At 41.5% G+C, this 14,813-nt stretch overlaps 17 non-coding genes across 17 annotated transcripts; 9 read left to right on the top strand and 8 right to left on the bottom strand.

Moving 5' to 3' along the window:
* The first annotated feature begins 482 nt into the window (after positions 1 to 482).
* On the top strand, positions 483 to 554 carry TRNAE-CUC (transfer RNA glutamic acid (anticodon CUC)). Its single transcript has one exon. It is a non-coding gene; the product is annotated as a tRNA-Glu (tRNA).
* Positions 555 to 1,449: 895 nt separating this feature from the next.
* Positions 1,450 to 1,522, bottom strand: TRNAT-CGU (transfer RNA threonine (anticodon CGU)). The gene has a single exon. It is a non-coding gene; the product is annotated as a tRNA-Thr (tRNA).
* A 658-nt stretch (positions 1,523 to 2,180) lies between these two features.
* Positions 2,181 to 2,252, top strand: TRNAE-CUC (transfer RNA glutamic acid (anticodon CUC)). The gene has a single exon. It is a non-coding gene; the product is annotated as a tRNA-Glu (tRNA).
* An 894-nt stretch (positions 2,253 to 3,146) lies between these two features.
* On the bottom strand, positions 3,147 to 3,219 carry TRNAT-CGU (transfer RNA threonine (anticodon CGU)). The gene has a single exon. It is a non-coding gene; the product is annotated as a tRNA-Thr (tRNA).
* A 658-nt stretch (positions 3,220 to 3,877) lies between these two features.
* Positions 3,878 to 3,949, top strand: TRNAE-CUC (transfer RNA glutamic acid (anticodon CUC)). The gene has a single exon. It is a non-coding gene; the product is annotated as a tRNA-Glu (tRNA).
* Positions 3,950 to 4,843: 894 nt separating this feature from the next.
* On the bottom strand, positions 4,844 to 4,916 carry TRNAT-CGU (transfer RNA threonine (anticodon CGU)). Its single transcript has one exon. It is a non-coding gene; the product is annotated as a tRNA-Thr (tRNA).
* A 658-nt stretch (positions 4,917 to 5,574) lies between these two features.
* On the top strand, positions 5,575 to 5,646 carry TRNAE-CUC (transfer RNA glutamic acid (anticodon CUC)). The gene has a single exon. It is a non-coding gene; the product is annotated as a tRNA-Glu (tRNA).
* Positions 5,647 to 6,540: 894 nt separating this feature from the next.
* Positions 6,541 to 6,613, bottom strand: TRNAT-CGU (transfer RNA threonine (anticodon CGU)). The gene has a single exon. It is a non-coding gene; the product is annotated as a tRNA-Thr (tRNA).
* Positions 6,614 to 7,271: 658 nt separating this feature from the next.
* TRNAE-CUC (transfer RNA glutamic acid (anticodon CUC)) lies at positions 7,272 to 7,343 on the top strand. Its single transcript has one exon. It is a non-coding gene; the product is annotated as a tRNA-Glu (tRNA).
* An 894-nt stretch (positions 7,344 to 8,237) lies between these two features.
* TRNAT-CGU (transfer RNA threonine (anticodon CGU)) lies at positions 8,238 to 8,310 on the bottom strand. The gene has a single exon. It is a non-coding gene; the product is annotated as a tRNA-Thr (tRNA).
* A 658-nt stretch (positions 8,311 to 8,968) lies between these two features.
* On the top strand, positions 8,969 to 9,040 carry TRNAE-CUC (transfer RNA glutamic acid (anticodon CUC)). Its single transcript has one exon. It is a non-coding gene; the product is annotated as a tRNA-Glu (tRNA).
* Positions 9,041 to 9,934: 894 nt separating this feature from the next.
* TRNAT-CGU (transfer RNA threonine (anticodon CGU)) lies at positions 9,935 to 10,007 on the bottom strand. Its single transcript has one exon. It is a non-coding gene; the product is annotated as a tRNA-Thr (tRNA).
* Positions 10,008 to 10,665: 658 nt separating this feature from the next.
* On the top strand, positions 10,666 to 10,737 carry TRNAE-CUC (transfer RNA glutamic acid (anticodon CUC)). The gene has a single exon. It is a non-coding gene; the product is annotated as a tRNA-Glu (tRNA).
* An 893-nt stretch (positions 10,738 to 11,630) lies between these two features.
* TRNAT-CGU (transfer RNA threonine (anticodon CGU)) lies at positions 11,631 to 11,703 on the bottom strand. The gene has a single exon. It is a non-coding gene; the product is annotated as a tRNA-Thr (tRNA).
* A 658-nt stretch (positions 11,704 to 12,361) lies between these two features.
* On the top strand, positions 12,362 to 12,433 carry TRNAE-CUC (transfer RNA glutamic acid (anticodon CUC)). The gene has a single exon. It is a non-coding gene; the product is annotated as a tRNA-Glu (tRNA).
* An 893-nt stretch (positions 12,434 to 13,326) lies between these two features.
* Positions 13,327 to 13,399, bottom strand: TRNAT-CGU (transfer RNA threonine (anticodon CGU)). Its single transcript has one exon. It is a non-coding gene; the product is annotated as a tRNA-Thr (tRNA).
* Positions 13,400 to 14,057: 658 nt separating this feature from the next.
* Positions 14,058 to 14,129, top strand: TRNAE-CUC (transfer RNA glutamic acid (anticodon CUC)). Its single transcript has one exon. It is a non-coding gene; the product is annotated as a tRNA-Glu (tRNA).
* Positions 14,130 to 14,813: the final 684 nt, after the last annotated feature.

Raw genomic sequence — 14,813 nt, 5'->3', positions numbered from 1 at the left:
CACCGTTGCCAACATTCAAAGACTGACGTGTGTTTTTAAAACAAACGTATTTCAGGTAGGATTTGTTTTTTTCAGGCAAAAATGCTGAACGCCCGCGTTTTGGCACTTCATTCTGACCCTTCACGCAAGATTCAATTTGGATTCGTAGCTCAACTCATTCTCAACCACCCCTTTTTACACCAAAGTGTCAAGAGACTCAACAACTCATGGGTCCTGTAAGTTATTTGGATTCCCATTTCCTTTCTAATGGAAAACGTTGTAGAATTGAATGGAAAAGTTCTAAGTTGGTGACAAAATCTCTCGAGAAAAGGAGGGAACAGTGCCCCGTGTGAGGCTCAAACTCACAACCTTCAGATTACGAGACTGACGCACTACCTACTGCGCTAACGAAGCAAGTTGCACCTACAGATCTGCAGAAGTTTATTGTGCATAGCAGAAAACTTATTTTTTTCATAATGTCACTGAGACGTTAGCGCATCTTTTCCCATATGGTCTAGCGGTTAGGATTCCTGGTTCTCACCCAGGTGGCCCGGGTTCGACTCCCGGTATGGGAATGCACCTTTATCTTAGCTACTGCCACCATTCAAAGACTGATGCGTGTTTTTCAATCAAAAATGTTTCTGGTAGATTTTCACTTTGCAACAAAAATACTTAACATTGGCGATGCATTATGACTTTTGCAAAAGATTTCCTTTTGTTTCATAGCTTAAGCCTTTTTCAACTACACAGTTTTACACAAAAGTGTCAAGGGACTCAACAAGCCATGTGTCCTGTCAGTCATTAGGGCTCCCATGTTCTTTCTAATCGGAAACAGTTTAGAACTGAATTGGAAAGTTCAGAGTTAGTGACAAAATCTCTTGAGAAAAGGAGGATGGCACTTGTGAGCAAAAAACTCATGATCTTCAAATTATTCAACTGACGTGCCAAAAACCTTGACCATGTAGCGTGTTTTAGCTCTTGTAATGTTTATGTTTTGTATTCAAAGCAAAACACTCTTTTTTTTTTTTTTTTTTTTTTTACACCTGTCTTGCTGTTTACTGTACTGCTTACACCATGTGGAGAAAGACTTAGTTAGTATTCCTGGTTGACTGGTTCAATTCCTGCTATGGGAGAGACTTTTTTTTGGGACTAGTGTCCACATTCCAAAGCCGACACGTGCCTTGCAGACAGAATCAGTTTAGGTTGGAACTGCACTTTGCTGCCAAAAATGCAGACCACCAGATTTTTTGGATATTTATTTGCACAAAAGCTTATTTGATGTCATATCTCAAACCATTCATATCTCTCACTTTTAATTCCTGGGTGTTAAGGGACTCAACAAGCCTTTATCCCTGTCTGTCATTGGAGCTCCCCTTCCATCAATTGGTGATGTTTTGTTACTGAATGGAAAAGAGCTGTGACTCTCTAGCCAAGATAGTGGCAAAATCAGTTACGGAAACAAGGTACCAGTGCCCCATGTGAGAATCGAACTCACGACCTTCAGATTACGAGACTGACGCGCTACCTGCTGCGCTAACGAGGCAAGATGCATGTAATAATCTGCGGAAGTTGCTTGTGCAAAGCAGTACACCTCTTTTTTTTCATATTGTAAGTGAGCTGGCAGTACATCTTCTCCCGTATGGTCTAGCGCTTAGGATTCCTGGTTTTCACCCAGGTGGCCTGGGTTCGACTCCCGGTATGGAAACGCATCCTTTTCTACACCGTTGCCAACATTCAAAGACTGACGTGTGTTTTTAAAACAAACGTATTTCAGGTAGGATTTGTTTTTTTCAGGCAAAAATGCTGAACGCCCGCGTTTTGGCACTTCATTCTGACCCTTCACGCAAGATTCAATTTGGATTCGTAGCTCAACTCATTCTCAACCACCCCTTTTTACACCAAAGTGTCAAGAGACTCAACAACTCATGGGTCCTGTAAGTTATTTGGATTCCCATTTCCTTTCTAATGGAAAACGTTGTAGAATTGAATGGAAAAGTTCTAAGTTGGTGACAAAATCTCTCGAGAAAAGGAGGGAACAGTGCCCCGTGTGAGGCTCAAACTCACAACCTTCAGATTACGAGACTGACGCACTACCTACTGCGCTAACGAAGCAAGTTGCACCTGCAGATCTGCAGAAGTTTATTGTGCATAGCAGAAAACTTATTTTTTTCATAATGTCACTGAGACGTTAGCGCATCTTTTCCCATATGGTCTAGCGGTTAGGATTCCTGGTTCTCACCCAGGTGGCCCGGGTTCGACTCCCGGTATGGGAATGCACCTTTATCTTAGCTACTGCCACCATTCAAAGACTGATGCGTGTTTTTCAATCAAAAATGTTTCTGGTAGATTTTCACTTTGCAACAAAAATACTTAACATTGGCGATGCATTATGACTTTTGCAAAAGATTTCCTTTTGTTTCATAGCTTAAGCCTTTTTCAACTACACAGTTTTACACAAAAGTGTCAAGGGACTCAACAAGCCATGTGTCCTGTCAGTCATTAGGGCTCCCATGTTCTTTCTAATCGGAAACAGTTTAGAACTGAATTGGAAAGTTCAGAGTTAGTGACAAAATCTCTTGAGAAAAGGAGGATGGCACTTGTGAGCAAAAAACTCATGATCTTCAAATTATTCAACTGACGTGCCAAAAACCTTGACCATGTAGCGTGTTTTAGCTCTTGTAATGTTTATGTTTTGTATTCAAAGCAAAACACTCTTTTTTTTTTTTTTTTTTTTTTACACCTGTCTTGCTGTTTACTGTACTGCTTACACCATGTGGAGAAAGACTTAGTTAGTATTCCTGGTTGACTGGTTCAATTCCTGCTATGGGAGAGACTTTTTTTTGGGACTAGTGTCCACATTCCAAAGCCGACACGTGCCTTGCAGACAGAATCAGTTTAGGTTGGAACTGCACTTTGCTGCCAAAAATGCAGACCACCAGATTTTTTGGATATTTATTTGCACAAAAGCTTATTTGATGTCATATCTCAAACCATTCATATCTCTCACTTTTAATTCCTGGGTGTTAAGGGACTCAACAAGCCTTTATCCCTGTCTGTCATTGGAGCTCCCCTTCCATCAATTGGTGATGTTTTGTTACTGAATGGAAAAGAGCTGTGACTCTCTAGCCAAGATAGTGGCAAAATCAGTTACGGAAACAAGGTACCAGTGCCCCATGTGAGAATCGAACTCACGACCTTCAGATTACGAGACTGACGCGCTACCTGCTGCGCTAACGAGGCAAGATGCATGTAATAATCTGCGGAAGTTGCTTGTGCAAAGCAGTACACCTCTTTTTTTTCATATTGTAAGTGAGCTGGCAGTACATCTTCTCCCGTATGGTCTAGCGCTTAGGATTCCTGGTTTTCACCCAGGTGGCCTGGGTTCGACTCCCGGTATGGAAACGCATCCTTTTCTACACCGTTGCCAACATTCAAAGACTGACGTGTGTTTTTAAAACAAACGTATTTCAGGTAGGATTTGTTTTTTTCAGGCAAAAATGCTGAACGCCCGCGTTTTGGCACTTCATTCTGACCCTTCACGCAAGATTCAATTTGGATTCGTAGCTCAACTCATTCTCAACCACCCCTTTTTACACCAAAGTGTCAAGAGACTCAACAACTCATGGGTCCTGTAAGTTATTTGGATTCCCATTTCCTTTCTAATGGAAAACGTTGTAGAATTGAATGGAAAAGTTCTAAGTTGGTGACAAAATCTCTCGAGAAAAGGAGGGAACAGTGCCCCGTGTGAGGCTCAAACTCACAACCTTCAGATTACGAGACTGACGCACTACCTACTGCGCTAACGAAGCAAGTTGCACCTACAGATCTGCAGAAGTTTATTGTGCATAGCAGAAAACTTATTTTTTTCATAATGTCACTGAGACGTTAGCGCATCTTTTCCCATATGGTCTAGCGGTTAGGATTCCTGGTTCTCACCCAGGTGGCCCGGGTTCGACTCCCGGTATGGGAATGCACCTTTATCTTAGCTACTGCCACCATTCAAAGACTGATGCGTGTTTTTCAATCAAAAATGTTTCTGGTAGATTTTCACTTTGCAACAAAAATACTTAACATTGGCGATGCATTATGACTTTTGCAAAAGATTTCCTTTTGTTTCATAGCTTAAGCCTTTTTCAACTACACAGTTTTACACAAAAGTGTCAAGGGACTCAACAAGCCATGTGTCCTGTCAGTCATTAGGGCTCCCATGTTCTTTCTAATCGGAAACAGTTTAGAACTGAATTGGAAAGTTCAGAGTTAGTGACAAAATCTCTTGAGAAAAGGAGGATGGCACTTGTGAGCAAAAAACTCATGATCTTCAAATTATTCAACTGACGTGCCAAAAACCTTGACCATGTAGCGTGTTTTAGCTCTTGTAATGTTTATGTTTTGTATTCAAAGCAAAACACTCTTTTTTTTTTTTTTTTTTTTTTACACCTGTCTTGCTGTTTACTGTACTGCTTACACCATGTGGAGAAAGACTTAGTTAGTATTCCTGGTTGACTGGTTCAATTCCTGCTATGGGAGAGACTTTTTTTTGGGACTAGTGTCCACATTCCAAAGCCGACACGTGCCTTGCAGACAGAATCAGTTTAGGTTGGAACTGCACTTTGCTGCCAAAAATGCAGACCACCAGATTTTTTGGATATTTATTTGCACAAAAGCTTATTTGATGTCATATCTCAAACCATTCATATCTCTCACTTTTAATTCCTGGGTGTTAAGGGACTCAACAAGCCTTTATCCCTGTCTGTCATTGGAGCTCCCCTTCCATCAATTGGTGATGTTTTGTTACTGAATGGAAAAGAGCTGTGACTCTCTAGCCAAGATAGTGGCAAAATCAGTTACGGAAACAAGGTACCAGTGCCCCATGTGAGAATCGAACTCACGACCTTCAGATTACGAGACTGACGCGCTACCTGCTGCGCTAACGAGGCAAGATGCATGTAATAATCTGCGGAAGTTGCTTGTGCAAAGCAGTACACCTCTTTTTTTTCATATTGTAAGTGAGCTGGCAGTACATCTTCTCCCGTATGGTCTAGCGCTTAGGATTCCTGGTTTTCACCCAGGTGGCCTGGGTTCGACTCCCGGTATGGAAACGCATCCTTTTCTACACCGTTGCCAACATTCAAAGACTGACGTGTGTTTTTAAAACAAACGTATTTCAGGTAGGATTTGTTTTTTTCAGGCAAAAATGCTGAACGCCCGCGTTTTGGCACTTCATTCTGACCCTTCACGCAAGATTCAATTTGGATTCGTAGCTCAACTCATTCTCAACCACCCCTTTTTACACCAAAGTGTCAAGAGACTCAACAACTCATGGGTCCTGTAAGTTATTTGGATTCCCATTTCCTTTCTAATGGAAAACGTTGTAGAATTGAATGGAAAAGTTCTAAGTTGGTGACAAAATCTCTCGAGAAAAGGAGGGAACAGTGCCCCGTGTGAGGCTCAAACTCACAACCTTCAGATTACGAGACTGACGCACTACCTACTGCGCTAACGAAGCAAGTTGCACCTACAGATCTGCAGAAGTTTATTGTGCATAGCAGAAAACTTATTTTTTTCATAATGTCACTGAGACGTTAGCGCATCTTTTCCCATATGGTCTAGCGGTTAGGATTCCTGGTTCTCACCCAGGTGGCCCGGGTTCGACTCCCGGTATGGGAATGCACCTTTATCTTAGCTACTGCCACCATTCAAAGACTGATGCGTGTTTTTCAATCAAAAATGTTTCTGGTAGATTTTCACTTTGCAACAAAAATACTTAACATTGGCGATGCATTATGACTTTTGCAAAAGATTTCCTTTTGTTTCATAGCTTAAGCCTTTTTCAACTACACAGTTTTACACAAAAGTGTCAAGGGACTCAACAAGCCATGTGTCCTGTCAGTCATTAGGGCTCCCATGTTCTTTCTAATCGGAAACAGTTTAGAACTGAATTGGAAAGTTCAGAGTTAGTGACAAAATCTCTTGAGAAAAGGAGGATGGCACTTGTGAGCAAAAAACTCATGATCTTCAAATTATTCAACTGACGTGCCAAAAACCTTGACCATGTAGCGTGTTTTAGCTCTTGTAATGTTTATGTTTTGTATTCAAAGCAAAACACTCTTTTTTTTTTTTTTTTTTTTTTACACCTGTCTTGCTGTTTACTGTACTGCTTACACCATGTGGAGAAAGACTTAGTTAGTATTCCTGGTTGACTGGTTCAATTCCTGCTATGGGAGAGACTTTTTTTTGGGACTAGTGTCCACATTCCAAAGCCGACACGTGCCTTGCAGACAGAATCAGTTTAGGTTGGAACTGCACTTTGCTGCCAAAAATGCAGACCACCAGATTTTTTGGATATTTATTTGCACAAAAGCTTATTTGATGTCATATCTCAAACCATTCATATCTCTCACTTTTAATTCCTGGGTGTTAAGGGACTCAACAAGCCTTTATCCCTGTCTGTCATTGGAGCTCCCCTTCCATCAATTGGTGATGTTTTGTTACTGAATGGAAAAGAGCTGTGACTCTCTAGCCAAGATAGTGGCAAAATCAGTTACGGAAACAAGGTACCAGTGCCCCATGTGAGAATCGAACTCACGACCTTCAGATTACGAGACTGACGCGCTACCTGCTGCGCTAACGAGGCAAGATGCATGTAATAATCTGCGGAAGTTGCTTGTGCAAAGCAGTACACCTCTTTTTTTTCATATTGTAAGTGAGCTGGCAGTACATCTTCTCCCGTATGGTCTAGCGCTTAGGATTCCTGGTTTTCACCCAGGTGGCCTGGGTTCGACTCCCGGTATGGAAACGCATCCTTTTCTACACCGTTGCCAACATTCAAAGACTGACGTGTGTTTTTAAAACAAACGTATTTCAGGTAGGATTTGTTTTTTTCAGGCAAAAATGCTGAACGCCCGCGTTTTGGCACTTCATTCTGACCCTTCACGCAAGATTCAATTTGGATTCGTAGCTCAACTCATTCTCAACCACCCCTTTTTACACCAAAGTGTCAAGAGACTCAACAACTCATGGGTCCTGTAAGTTATTTGGATTCCCATTTCCTTTCTAATGGAAAACGTTGTAGAATTGAATGGAAAAGTTCTAAGTTGGTGACAAAATCTCTCGAGAAAAGGAGGGAACAGTGCCCCGTGTGAGGCTCAAACTCACAACCTTCAGATTACGAGACTGACGCACTACCTACTGCGCTAACGAAGCAAGTTGCACCTGCAGATCTGCAGAAGTTTATTGTGCATAGCAGAAAACTTATTTTTTTCATAATGTCACTGAGACGTTAGCGCATCTTTTCCCATATGGTCTAGCGGTTAGGATTCCTGGTTCTCACCCAGGTGGCCCGGGTTCGACTCCCGGTATGGGAATGCACCTTTATCTTAGCTACTGCCACCATTCAAAGACTGATGCGTGTTTTTCAATCAAAAATGTTTCTGGTAGATTTTCACTTTGCAACAAAAATACTTAACATTGGCGATGCATTATGACTTTTGCAAAAGATTTCCTTTTGTTTCATAGCTTAAGCCTTTTTCAACTACACAGTTTTACACAAAAGTGTCAAGGGACTCAACAAGCCATGTGTCCTGTCAGTCATTAGGGCTCCCATGTTCTTTCTAATCGGAAACAGTTTAGAACTGAATTGGAAAGTTCAGAGTTAGTGACAAAATCTCTTGAGAAAAGGAGGATGGCACTTGTGAGCAAAAAACTCATGATCTTCAAATTATTCAACTGACGTGCCAAAAACCTTGACCATGTAGCGTGTTTTAGCTCTTGTAATGTTTATGTTTTGTATTCAAAGCAAAACACTCTTTTTTTTTTTTTTTTTTTTTTACACCTGTCTTGCTGTTTACTGTACTGCTTACACCATGTGGAGAAAGACTTAGTTAGTATTCCTGGTTGACTGGTTCAATTCCTGCTATGGGAGAGACTTTTTTTTGGGACTAGTGTCCACATTCCAAAGCCGACACGTGCCTTGCAGACAGAATCAGTTTAGGTTGGAACTGCACTTTGCTGCCAAAAATGCAGACCACCAGATTTTTTGGATATTTATTTGCACAAAAGCTTATTTGATGTCATATCTCAAACCATTCATATCTCTCACTTTTAATTCCTGGGTGTTAAGGGACTCAACAAGCCTTTATCCCTGTCTGTCATTGGAGCTCCCCTTCCATCAATTGGTGATGTTTTGTTACTGAATGGAAAAGAGCTGTGACTCTCTAGCCAAGATAGTGGCAAAATCAGTTACGGAAACAAGGTACCAGTGCCCCATGTGAGAATCGAACTCACGACCTTCAGATTACGAGACTGACGCGCTACCTGCTGCGCTAACGAGGCAAGATGCATGTAATAATCTGCGGAAGTTGCTTGTGCAAAGCAGTACACCTCTTTTTTTTCATATTGTAAGTGAGCTGGCAGTACATCTTCTCCCGTATGGTCTAGCGCTTAGGATTCCTGGTTTTCACCCAGGTGGCCTGGGTTCGACTCCCGGTATGGAAACGCATCCTTTTCTACACCGTTGCCAACATTCAAAGACTGACGTGTGTTTTTAAAACAAACGTATTTCAGGTAGGATTTGTTTTTTTCAGGCAAAAATGCTGAACGCCCGCGTTTTGGCACTTCATTCTGACCCTTCACGCAAGATTCAATTTGGATTCGTAGCTCAACTCATTCTCAACCACCCCTTTTTACACCAAAGTGTCAAGAGACTCAACAACTCATGGGTCCTGTAAGTTATTTGGATTCCCATTTCCTTTCTAATGGAAAACGTTGTAGAATTGAATGGAAAAGTTCTAAGTTGGTGACAAAATCTCTCGAGAAAAGGAGGGAACAGTGCCCCGTGTGAGGCTCAAACTCACAACCTTCAGATTACGAGACTGACGCACTACCTACTGCGCTAACGAAGCAAGTTGCACCTGCAGATCTGCAGAAGTTTATTGTGCATAGCAGAAAACTTATTTTTTTCATAATGTCACTGAGACGTTAGCGCATCTTTTCCCATATGGTCTAGCGGTTAGGATTCCTGGTTCTCACCCAGGTGGCCCGGGTTCGACTCCCGGTATGGGAATGCACCTTTATCTTAGCTACTGCCACCATTCAAAGACTGATGCGTGTTTTTCAATCAAAAATGTTTCTGGTAGATTTTCACTTTGCAACAAAAATACTTAACATTGGCGATGCATTATGACTTTTGCAAAAGATTTCCTTTTGTTTCATAGCTTAAGCCTTTTTCAACTACACAGTTTTACACAAAAGTGTCAAGGGACTCAACAAGCCATGTGTCCTGTCAGTCATTAGGGCTCCCATGTTCTTTCTAATCGGAAACAGTTTAGAACTGAATTGGAAAGTTCAGAGTTAGTGACAAAATCTCTTGAGAAAAGGAGGATGGCACTTGTGAGCAAAAAACTCATGATCTTCAAATTATTCAACTGACGTGCCAAAAACCTTGACCATGTAGCGTGTTTTAGCTCTTGTAATGTTTATGTTTTGTATTCAAAGCAAAACACTCTTTTTTTTTTTTTTTTTTTTTTACACCTGTCTTGCTGTTTACTGTACTGCTTACACCATGTGGAGAAAGACTTAGTTAGTATTCCTGGTTGACTGGTTCAATTCCTGCTATGGGAGAGACTTTTTTTTGGGACTAGTGTCCACATTCCAAAGCCGACACGTGCCTTGCAGACAGAATCAGTTTAGGTTGGAACTGCACTTTGCTGCCAAAAATGCAGACCACCAGATTTTTTGGATATTTATTTGCACAAAAGCTTATTTGATGTCATATCTCAAACCATTCATATCTCTCACTTTTAATTCCTGGGTGTTAAGGGACTCAACAAGCCTTTATCCCTGTCTGTCATTGGAGCTCCCCTTCCATCAATTGGTGATGTTTTGTTACTGAATGGAAAAGAGCTGTGACTCTCTAGCCAAGATAGTGGCAAAATCAGTTACGGAAACAAGGTACCAGTGCCCCATGTGAGAATCGAACTCACGACCTTCAGATTACGAGACTGACGCGCTACCTGCTGCGCTAACGAGGCAAGATGCATGTAATAATCTGCGGAAGTTGCTTGTGCAAAGCAGTACACCTCTTTTTTTTCATATTGTAAGTGAGCTGGCAGTACATCTTCTCCCGTATGGTCTAGCGCTTAGGATTCCTGGTTTTCACCCAGGTGGCCTGGGTTCGACTCCCGGTATGGAAACGCATCCTTTTCTACACCGTTGCCAACATTCAAAGACTGACGTGTGTTTTTAAAACAAACGTATTTCAGGTAGGATTTGTTTTTTTCAGGCAAAAATGCTGAACGCCCGCGTTTTGGCACTTCATTCTGACCCTTCACGCAAGATTCAATTTGGATTCGTAGCTCAACTCATTCTCAACCACCCCTTTTTACACCAAAGTGTCAAGAGACTCAACAACTCATGGGTCCTGTAAGTTATTTGGATTCCCATTTCCTTTCTAATGGAAAACGTTGTAGAATTGAATGGAAAAGTTCTAAGTTGGTGACAAAATCTCTCGAGAAAAGGAGGGAACAGTGCCCCGTGTGAGGCTCAAACTCACAACCTTCAGATTACGAGACTGACGCACTACCTACTGCGCTAACGAAGCAAGTTGCACCTACAGATCTGCAGAAGTTTATTGTGCATAGCAGAAAACTTATTTTTTTCATAATGTCACTGAGACGTTAGCGCATCTTTTCCCATATGGTCTAGCGGTTAGGATTCCTGGTTCTCACCCAGGTGGCCCGGGTTCGACTCCCGGTATGGGAATGCACCTTTATCTTAGCTACTGCCACCATTCAAAGACTGATGCGTGTTTTTCAATCAAAAATGTTTCTGGTAGATTTTCACTTTGCAACAAAAATACTTAACATTGGCGATGCATTATGACTTTTGCAAAAGATTTCCTTTTGTTTCATAGCTTAAGCCTTTTTCAACTACACAGTTTTACACAAAAGTGTCAAGGGACTCAACAAGCCATGTGTCCTGTCAGTCATTAGGGCTCCCATGTTCTTTCTAATCGGAAACAGTTTAGAACTGAATTGGAAAGTTCAGAGTTAGTGACAAAATCTCTTGAGAAAAGGAGGATGGCACTTGTGAGCAAAAAACTCATGATCTTCAAATTATTCAACTGACGTGCCAAAAACCTTGACCATGTAGCGTGTTTTAGCTCTTGTAATGTTTATGTTTTGTATTCAAAGCAAAACACTCTTTTTTTTTTTTTTTTTTTTTACACCTGTCTTGCTGTTTACTGTACTGCTTACACCATGTGGAGAAAGACTTAGTTAGTATTCCTGGTTGACTGGTTCAATTCCTGCTATGGGAGAGACTTTTTTTTGGGACTAGTGTCCACATTCCAAAGCCGACACGTGCCTTGCAGACAGAATCAGTTTAGGTTGGAACTGCACTTTGCTGCCAAAAATGCAGACCACCAGATTTTTTGGATATTTATTTGCACAAAAGCTTATTTGATGTCATATCTCAAACCATTCATATCTCTCACTTTTAATTCCTGGGTGTTAAGGGACTCAACAAGCCTTTATCCCTGTCTGTCATTGGAGCTCCCCTTCCATCAATTGGTGATGTTTTGTTACTGAATGGAAAAGAGCTGTGACTCTCTAGCCAAGATAGTGGCAAAATCAGTTACGGAAACAAGGTACCAGTGCCCCATGTGAGAATCGAACTCACGACCTTCAGATTACGAGACTGACGCGCTACCTGCTGCGCTAACGAGGCAAGATGCATGTAATAATCTGCGGAAGTTGCTTGTGCAAAGCAGTACACCTCTTTTTTTTCATATTGTAAGTGAGCTGGCAGTACATCTTCTCCCGTATGGTCTAGCGCTTAGGATTCCTGGTTTTCACCCAGGTGGCCTGGGTTCGACTCCCGGTATGGAAACGCATCCTTTTCTACACCGTTGCCAACATTCAAAGACTGACGTGTGTTTTTAAAACAAACGTATTTCAGGTAGGATTTGTTTTTTTCAGGCAAAAATGCTGAACGCCCGCGTTTTGGCACTTCATTCTGACCCTTCACGCAAGATTCAATTTGGATTCGTAGCTCAACTCATTCTCAACCACCCCTTTTTACACCAAAGTGTCAAGAGACTCAACAACTCATGGGTCCTGTAAGTTATTTGGATTCCCATTTCCTTTCTAATGGAAAACGTTGTAGAATTGAATGGAAAAGTTCTAAGTTGGTGACAAAATCTCTCGAGAAAAGGAGGGAACAGTGCCCCGTGTGAGGCTCAAACTCACAACCTTCAGATTACGAGACTGACGCACTACCTACTGCGCTAACGAAGCAAGTTGCACCTACAGATCTGCAGAAGTTTATTGTGCATAGCAGAAAACTTATTTTTTTCATAATGTCACTGAGACGTTAGCGCATCTTTTCCCATATGGTCTAGCGGTTAGGATTCCTGGTTCTCACCCAGGTGGCCCGGGTTCGACTCCCGGTATGGGAATGCACCTTTATCTTAGCTACTGCCACCATTCAAAGACTGATGCGTGTTTTTCAATCAAAAATGTTTCTGGTAGATTTTCACTTTGCAACAAAAATACTTAACATTGGCGATGCATTATGACTTTTGCAAAAGATTTCCTTTTGTTTCATAGCTTAAGCCTTTTTCAACTACACAGTTTTACACAAAAGTGTCAAGGGACTCAACAAGCCATGTGTCCTGTCAGTCATTAGGGCTCCCATGTTCTTTCTAATCGGAAACAGTTTAGAACTGAATTGGAAAGTTCAGAGTTAGTGACAAAATCTCTTGAGAAAAGGAGGATGGCACTTGTGAGCAAAAAACTCATGATCTTCAAATTATTCAACTGACGTGCCAAAAACCTTGACCATGTAGCGTGTTTTAGCTCTTGTAATGTTTATGTTTTGTATTCAAAGCAAAACACTCTTTTTTTTTTTTTTTTTTTTTACACCTGTCTTGCTGTTTACTGTACTGCTTACACCATGTGGAGAAAGACTTAGTTAGTATTCCTGGTTGACTGGTTCAATTCCTGCTATGGGAGAGACTTTTTTTTGGGACTAGTGTCCACATTCCAAAGCCGACACGTGCCTTGCAGACAGAATCAGTTTAGGTTGGAACTGCACTTTGCTGCCAAAAATGCAGACCACCAGATTTTTTGGATATTTATTTGCACAAAAGCTTATTTGATGTCATATCTCAAACCATTCATATCTCTCACTTTTAATTCCTGGGTGTTAAGGGACTCAACAAGCCTTTATCCCTGTCTGTCATTGGAGCTCCCCTTCCATCAATTGGTGATGTTTTGTTACTGAATGGAAAAGAGCTGTGACTCTCTAGCCAAGATAGTGGCAAAATCAGTTACGGAAACAAGGTACCAGTGCCCCATGTGAGAATCGAACTCACGACCTTCAGATTACGAGACTGACGCGCTACCTGCTGCGCTAACGAGGCAAGATGCATGTAATAATCTGCGGAAGTTGCTTGTGCAAAGCAGTACACCTCTTTTTTTTCATATTGTAAGTGAGCTGGCAGTACATCTTCTCCCGTATGGTCTAGCGCTTAGGATTCCTGGTTTTCACCCAGGTGGCCTGGGTTCGACTCCCGGTATGGAAACGCATCCTTTTCTACACCGTTGCCAACATTCAAAGACTGACGTGTGTTTTTAAAACAAACGTATTTCAGGTAGGATTTGTTTTTTTCAGGCAAAAATGCTGAACGCCCGCGTTTTGGCACTTCATTCTGACCCTTCACGCAAGATTCAATTTGGATTCGTAGCTCAACTCATTCTCAACCACCCCTTTTTACACCAAAGTGTCAAGAGACTCAACAACTCATGGGTCCTGTAAGTTATTTGGATTCCCATTTCCTTTCTAATGGAAAACGTTGTAGAATTGAATGGAAAAGTTCTAAGTTGGTGACAAAATCTCTCGAGAAAAGGAGGGAACAGTGCCCCGTGTGAGGCTCAAACTCACAACCTTCAGATTACGAGACTGACGCACTACCTACTGCGCTAACGAAGCAAGTTGCACCTACAGATCTGCAGAAGTTTATTGTGCATAGCAGAAAACTTATTTTTTTCATAATGTCACTGAGACGTTAGCGCATCTTTTCCCATATGGTCTAGCGGTTAGGATTCCTGGTTCTCACCCAGGTGGCCCGGGTTCGACTCCCGGTATGGGAATGCACCTTTATCTTAGCTACTGCCACCATTCAAAGACTGATGCGTGTTTTTCAATCAAAAATGTTTCTGGTAGATTTTCACTTTGCAACAAAAATACTTAACATTGGCGATGCATTATGACTTTTGCAAAAGATTTCCTTTTGTTTCATAGCTTAAGCCTTTTTCAACTACACAGTTTTACACAAAAGTGTCAAGGGACTCAACAAGCCATGTGTCCTGTCAGTCATTAGGGCTCCCATGTTCTTTCTAATCGGAAACAGTTTAGAACTGAATTGGAAAGTTCAGAGTTAGTGACAAAATCTCTTGAGAAAAGGAGGATGGCACTTGTGAGCAAAAAACTCATGATCTTCAAATTATTCAACTGACGTGCCAAAAACCTTGACCATGTAGCGTGTTTTAGCTCTTGTAATGTTTATGTTTTGTATTCAAAGCAAAACACTCTTTTTTTTTTTTTTTTTTTTACACCTGTCTTGCTGTTTACTGTACTGCTTACACCATGTGGAGAAAGACTTAGTTAGTATTCCTGGTTGACTGGTTCAATTCCTGCTATGGGAGAGACTTTTTTTTGGGACTAGTGTCCACATTCCAAAGCCGACACGTGCCTTGCAGACAGAATCAGTTTAGGTTGGAACTGCACTTTGCTGCCAAAAATGCAGACCACCAGATTTTTTGGATATTTATTTG

Source organism: Phyllobates terribilis, unplaced genomic scaffold (genome assembly GCF_046119375.1).
Source record: "Phyllobates terribilis strain yellow unplaced genomic scaffold, ASM4611937v1 Scaffold_5315__1_contigs__length_52581, whole genome shotgun sequence".
NCBI classification, from domain to species: Eukaryota; Metazoa; Chordata; class Amphibia; order Anura; family Dendrobatidae; genus Phyllobates; species Phyllobates terribilis.
The sequence above is the reverse complement of the archived record's forward strand: the minus strand, read 5'-3'. Positions and strand labels throughout refer to the sequence as shown.